Genomic DNA, 7,827 nt, shown 5'->3' on the forward strand with positions numbered 1-7,827 from the left:
TTTTCAGGTTAAGATATTTTACTGTCATTGAAATAAAACTATGAATTTGTTTGATAGAACAAAATATATTCTTTAAATCATATATAGAAAATAGTGAGTCTTGTTGTGATAAAACAGATGAGAATATGAAATTATGACATTGCAACTGAAAGAAACTAGGCATGAATTTGAATTCTTCTTGACCGGACATTTAACAATTTATACGAAATATTTCCCTCACTGATTCACTTGACTGTACCTTCAACACTTTGAGTGTAATTACGACGTATTCCTTAGATCTGGTGTTTACTGTAGATGTGTCACGCCTAACTTGGTGATACATCCTTGTGATTGCTTCTTCTCCATATTATCTGACTTCTTTGTAAGTCAATATGGTATTACCTCATAGAAGGTGGTATCCCTCTCTGACTCCATGGTAAGCCCTTGCGTCCGTGTCTTCAACTAAGTGACGGACTAACTTTGGCCTCACACTCTCAATGACCAATAATTTATGGCTCACTGAGTCTTCTCCATCTCTCGTTCACATTCGTTGACTGACCGACTGTGGCCTCTTCATCTCGTAGACTTCTTCACTGTTCAGCTTCCGTTTAACTAATGACTGACGCTACAATTTGCATCCACCTTTTATAGACGTTGGTTGACACAGCTACGTAATCTCCAGAAATAACAATGACATACTCCCACAACGCCTCAAACCGTTGCATGTAATGGTGAAATCCCCTGGGGCGGCTGAGTCTCTGAGTGAATTGCTAAAAGCTCACGATGACGTAGCCATGACGTGGCGATGACTTGGCAGAAATGGCAGCAGTATAGCAATATAACAACGTAACATCCACGTCTGACACATCGAAACTCTCACTGTACAGATATTTAATGTTAATCTACATATACGTATATATGCATACACTCAATTACAAATACGCAAGCGACAAGCATTGTATAATGGAATTGAATAATAATTATAACAAAATAATAGTAATCTCACAGATATAATAATAATAATAATAATAATAATAATAATAATAATAATAATAATAATAATATCACAGATGCAATAATAATAATAAAATACAGATATTACCTTGTAACGGGATTTGAACCGTTACAAATCGTGGGATTCATTGAGCCTACACCATAAATGGGTACCAGGTTAATCCTTTCACTCCGGTCGACTGCTCTAGTAGTCGGGAGGGAGCTGTGCCGTGCACCCGGTGGAAGGCTGTAGCAGTCGTGCTGGAGCTGTGCCTCATAGCCTGTCGACTGCCGTGGAAGTCGCGTATCTTTCGGCTGTTTTCCGTTTCGCTACGATAGACTGCTGGGAAAGTTCGGCCTGGGAGGTCTCTCGTGCCTGTCTTGGGAGTCTATAATTATGGCTATGATCACCAGATGACAGGAGTAACCAGTTCCAAGATGATGCGAATGCATCCGGTATGCTACTCACTGCGCGCCTAGTTGCTCCCCTGTGCTGACATGCTAGTGCTTCTCGATTTAGCTTTCAATCACTTTTAAATTTTGAGTGGCCTGATGACGGAAGAAAGATATAATGTGGAGGAAGCGCCTGCCCTTATATTGGGTAGTGACTTTGAAGAAGATGATATAGATGTTGATTCCCATAGGGAATCTGAAACATTTGTCCCAAATGAGTAAATTTATAATACCAATATAAATGGTCTGTTATTGGATATTATAAATTTTCCAGCTAACTCATTCCTGGTCACCAGCGTTTCGCCCCCGTGAGCTAGGCTTGGCTCTTCAGTTGGTACCTAGCACACCTACCAAGACGCGTGGCTAGTGCATACCGTGGAGGCCACTGCGTAGGCTACTTGAAGCCACCGGCAGTGCCAATGCACCATGAGAGACTTAGTCGAGCCCAGCCTAGCACATGAGGGCAAAACGCTGGCGACCAGGAATGAGTTAGCTGGAAAATTTATAATGTCCAATAACGGACCATTTATATTGGTATTTGAAGAAGATGACGATGATATTGACTTGTCATCTGATTCTGGTGACGAAACGACTTCAATCACACCTTCTACTTCAGGCATGTTTTCTATTTCAGTTACTGCTTCGTAGTCTAGAACGTCAGCCTACTTCAACGATTCAACTAAAGATGAAGATAGTGAACATGAAGATCAGGTGCCTGAACCACTGAGCATAAAACTAAATTGGAAAAAGAAGAATCTAAAGCCGAAGAAACATAATTTCGACGCAGCTAATTTTGCACTGAAAAGTTTAGTGGACAATGTAAGTTTCCTTCAGCTGTATATAACGCGAATATCATAACTCTTCTGTGTGAGGAGATTAATATACTTTTCTCAGAAGGTGGCTGCAGGTGGAGTTCCGCATTAAAAGTGAAACAAAATACATTTCACCTCTTTCTGTACACTCCTCACGTTGCGAGCCATATGCGGACGGGAGAGCGGAGCGAGACAAGTATCCCGCACAGTGGTCTAGGTGAGCTACTCGCTGCTTGCATCCAGAGGGTCATGCCACCGTACTCGCTACGCCAGAGTGAAAGGGTTAATTCCCAGGTTGAAGGTAGCCAGGCTAATCCCTCCATCCCACTTATGAACAAGGATTTATGCCTGTATCGAGAGTGTTTTCGTTTACTCTGCTCATCTGAACACAGAAATGATGACTAATTATGTCCTAAGATTTTAGTCGTTTAAGGGCTGACTAGCTGAAGGTTTTAGTGCATGCTCAGTTCCCACGGATGAATGTGTGTTCCGTTCGCAGTCAGGAGGTAAAAATATTAGGAAACGTGTTGTCCATTTCTGGAGAGACATAAGGTAATGATTTTAATCAGTCAATCAATGAATCAATCATTCATCTGCATTTAGGGCTGTCGCACAGGTGGCAGATTCCATGTCAATTTTTTACCTAGCTTTCTTTTTAAACATTTCCAATGATCATGGATATTTATTGAACATTTCCCTTGATAATTATACCAGTTCCTCCTTTAAATGAATATTTTCCCTAGTTGTCTTCTTGAATTACAAATTTAGCTATATATTACGATCTTTCCTACTTTTAAAACTCCACTCATGTTTATTCGTCTACTTATGTCATTCCACTCCAACACTCCACTGACAGCTGGAAGTATACCACATAGAAGAGCAACTTGTCAACTTACTCCCAAGTCCTTCCAGTCCAAAGTTTGCAACAATTTTGTAACACTTCTCCTTTGATATAGATGTTGATTCCCATAGGGAACCCAAAATATTTGTCCTGAATGAGCAAATTTATGATGTCCAAAAACAGACCATTATATTGGTATTATAAATTTGCTCATTCAGGACACATATTTTGGGTTACCTATGGGAATCAACATCTATATCATCTGATGGCCAGGCAGGCATCAATTTTTGGAAATGAGGCATAGCTCTCATAGTGCATTGGCACTGCTGGTGTCTTCAAGTAGCCTAAGCAGTGCTCTCCACGGTATGCACTAGCCTTGCATCTTGGGAGGTGTGCTAATTCACAACTGACGAGCCCAACTTAGCACACGGGGGTGAAACGCAGGCAACCAAGAATGAGTTAGCTGGAAAATTTATAATGTCCAATAATGGATCATTATATTGGTATTATGAATTTGCTCATTCAGGACAAATATTTTGGGTTCCCTATGGGAATCAACATCTATATCATCTGATGGCCAAGCAGGCATCAATTTTTGGAAATGAGGCATAGCTCTCATAGTGCATTGGCACTGCTGGTGGCTTCAGGTAGCCTAAGCAGTGGCCTCCACGGTATGCACTAGCCTTGCGTCTTGGGAGGTGTGCTAAGTCCCAACTGACGAGCCCAACTTAGCCCACGGGGGTGAAACGCAGGCAACCAAGAATGAGTTAGCTGGAAAATTTATAATTTTCAATAACGGACCATTATATTGGTATACACTTCTCCTTTGTCGGAAATCACCCAGAACAAATCGTACCGCTTTCCTTTGAATTTTTTCCAGTTCTTGTATCAAGTAGCCCTGGTGAGAAAGTTCATGTACACCTAGGGTTTCCAACCGTCTGGCTTTTGCCGGACATGTCCTGCTTTTCAATCATTTTGGTTATGTCCGGCCGGCATTTCTAATTTATCGACATTATCCGGCATTTTTCGTTACAAGATTGCTCACTTAGGTTTTTGGCTGAAGACAGCATTTATTGTATAGTACATCAACTCCATGTGCTCAGGGCGCTACTTCCGAGGGTGGAAATAAGTAATACTAATATTCGATATATTGAACTCGAAGTCCAGGCATCGATCAACCAATCAACACGCTTCATTTCCACGTTTATATTGAGAGAAACCGGAAGTGTCGAGAGCTACAGTTTACATGTGCTTTCCATATGATTTGCAGCTATCGTGTTTGGCTATCTGGTTGTCGCCGTAAATTATAGTGCGAGTATGCAGCGAGTGGAGTGAAATATTAATCTCATTGCATCCTATTACGTAACGGTATGTCATCTTTGCAACCTGAAAGGAGTGAATAAAAAAAAAGACAGTGTAAATTTTCAGATAAACTAAAACATAAGTATCCTTGCTTTACTCACGGACGCAGTGAAAGTGAAGCGAAATGTGCAGTGTGTGATTGTTATGTTAATGTCGGATACAAAGGTGTTGGTGACTTGGAAAGACACGTTAACAGTGAAAAACACCAAAAGGCAGTGAGAACTAGGTCAATATCATGTTCAATGTTATCATTTGTCACTCCCAAATATTCACCAGATGATAAAAAAGTTCAAGCCGCAGAAGCTACAATGTCATTTCATACAGTTTTCCATCACCAGTCGTACAAATCAATGGACTGCACAGCTAAATTGAATAAGAGTATGTTCTTAGGTTCTGAAGTAGCACAGAAACTGACCTGTGCAAGAACTAAAACAGAAGCCATAATAAATAATGTTATTGCTCCTCACTCAACAGATATTATAATTGAAACTCTTAACAATAAAGTTCCATTTTTTGGCCTAGGAACAGATGCAAGTAATCATGGTGCACAAAAGTTGTTTCCAATTGTCATCCAATTCTTTGATTACAAAAATAATGGCATTCAGATAAAAGTATCCTTGCTTTACTCACGGACGCAGTGAAAGTGAAGCAAAATGTGCAGTGTGTGATAGTTATGTTAATGTCGGATACAAAGGTGTTGGTGACTTGGAAAGACACGTTAACAGTGAAAAACAAGCATGTCCAAATGAAAGTTCTGAATGTATATCCTCCTATGTTTCAGATACTCTCAGAAAGCATAGAATTACTTCTAGATGCATTGCATTTTCTGGAGACAATGCCAATGTTAATTTTTGAGGCCTTGCACACAGGGAAGGGAAGAATGTATTCTCTGCTCTCAAAAAAGACTTGAATGAAAACATAGTAGGTGTTGGATGTTCTGCTCACATTCTGTTTTCAACATGGAGCTGATGCTCTTCCTGTTGATACTGTGTCTGTGGTGATGAAAATTTTCAACTTCTTTCATATATATGCAGTGCGCACTCAGGAACTGAAAGACTTTTGTGAATTTGTTGATGTAAATTATCTGCAGCTTTTAAATCATTCTAAGACTAGGTGGTTAACATTGCATCCAGCAGTTGAAAGAATCCTGCAATTGTTCCCAGCTCTGAAATCCTACTTTCTTTCTCAGGGTAGGAAGTCAGTGCCTTCATCAATTAGAAACTTCCTTAAAAATGACTTTTCAGAGCTCTATCTTTTGCTTCTTTCCTCAACCATGCACATTTTTCACTATAAAATTTTGTCACTTGAGAAAGAACATAATTCAGTTGTAGAAGTGCTTGAACTATTAGAATCTGTCCAATCTTCATTGAAAGGCACACTTGAAGGTCAATTCATTCCCCTTAAAGTCAGGCAGATGTTAAATACATTTTCAGAAGATGGTGTGGATAAAGAATGCAAAGTGTTTATGGAGAATGTATCTTGTTTCTATGAAACCTGGACTGAGTACTTGGATAAATGGATGCATCCTATAGAGGAATTCAAGTGTTTCAAATGGTTGAAACTTCAAAACATTAAAGACCTCATCTTTGATGATATTGTACCATGTATTCAGTACTTACAGTCAAAAGGTGTAGAAATAGATGATTCAAAATTATTCGACCAGTTCTGCAACGTAAGGGCTTTTCCTAAAAAATTTTTTTTTTTTTTTTTGCTAGGGGCTTTACGTCGCACCGACACAGATAGGTCTTATGGCGACGATGGGATAGGAATGCCCTAGGAGTTGGAAGGAAGCGGCCGTGGCCTTAATTAAGGTACAGCCCCAGCATTTGCCCGGTGTGAAAATGGGAAACCACGGAAAACCATCTTCAGGGCTCCCGATAGTGGGATTCGAACCTACTATCTCCCGGATCCTAAAACTTCAACTTTGGATAAAGATACAACAATAGACCATCAATGGTCTGTTTTTTTTAATAAGTGCCAGAACATTAAGGTATTTTCTGAACTTTTGAACATTTGCCAGTTTTCTTTGCCATACCAGGCAGCAATGCCTCCACTGAATGTGTGTTTTTATTCATAAATGCTCAATGGACAAAGGAAAGGAACCGTTTGTTGATAGAATCAGTGAAAGGAATGTTACTTGTGAAGTTCAGTTTCAAAGATGTGTCGTGTGAAGAATTTTATAAATATGTACTTCAAGAAAATAACTCGCGTCTTCTTTCAAAAGTAGGTTCTGTTGAAAATACAGCTTCAAGGAAATGAACTGCAGCAAGGACTGATCATTAAGTAAGGTATTTCCTTTTGTAAAAAGTTGTGCGTAATATATGTATAATTTTGTTATCGATTGAAATTGTCAGGCATTTTTCTTAAATGTCCTGCTTTTTGCTAAGCAATGTCCTGCATTTGGAAATTTTCAGTTGGTAACCCTATGTACACCTCAGTCTGAAATAAAGCCATTATCCAGTTGCAATATGCTTGTTGTTCGGTGTTTTGATTTAATATTTGACGTTTATCCCTCTTGATACTAGCGTTATAATAATATTATAACTGGCAACTTCATTTGTTAACCTACATATCCGGCAATAGGGGGGAGGGGGCAAAATTTTGGGGATTCCACTGGTACCTGGTATAAATGCATGCTGGTCCTTTCATCGCCTTGCAGAAAAGCCGTTATGTTATTCCAACAATACTAATAACTGATAAAAATCACCGGGCGAGTTGGCCGTGCGCGTAGAGGCGCGCGGCTGTGAGCTTGCATCCGGGAGATAGTAGGTTCGAATCCCACTATCGGCAGCCCTGAATATGGTTTTCCGTGGTTTCCCATTTTCACACCAGGCAAATGCTGGGGCTGTACCATAATTAAGGCCACGGCCGCTTCCTTCCAACTCCTAGGCCTTTCCTGTCTTATGGTCGCCATAAGACCTATCTGTGTCGGTGCGACGTAAAACCCCTAGCAAGAAGATAAAAATCACAGTATTACTCACGTGCCGTAATACCAACCATAAAAATGCAACATTAAAGAAACGACAACAACAAAGAATAACTAGAACGATAATGATATATTCTATAGCTAGCAAAGCAAAGAGCAAAGTCATCTCCATGGAGGGTTGGAAGGTGAAGGCTTCCACTACCCGTAACCTTGGCACTTGATGGGGTCGAGTGGTTAGCTCTACGTCCGGCCGCCTTTGCCCCCAGGAATTAACCTGGTATTGTCCAACACGTTGGCTGAATGGCCAGCGTACTGGCCTTTGGATCAGAGGGTTCCGGGTTTGATTTCCAGCCGGGTCGGGGATTTTAACCTTCATTGGTTAATTCCAATGGCCTGGGGGCTGGGTGTTTCTGCTGTCCCCAATATCCCTGCAACTCACACACCACACATAACCCTATCCT

This window comes from Anabrus simplex, chromosome 2 (assembly GCF_040414725.1).
Source record: "Anabrus simplex isolate iqAnaSimp1 chromosome 2, ASM4041472v1, whole genome shotgun sequence".
NCBI classification, from domain to species: domain Eukaryota; kingdom Metazoa; phylum Arthropoda; class Insecta; order Orthoptera; family Tettigoniidae; genus Anabrus; species Anabrus simplex.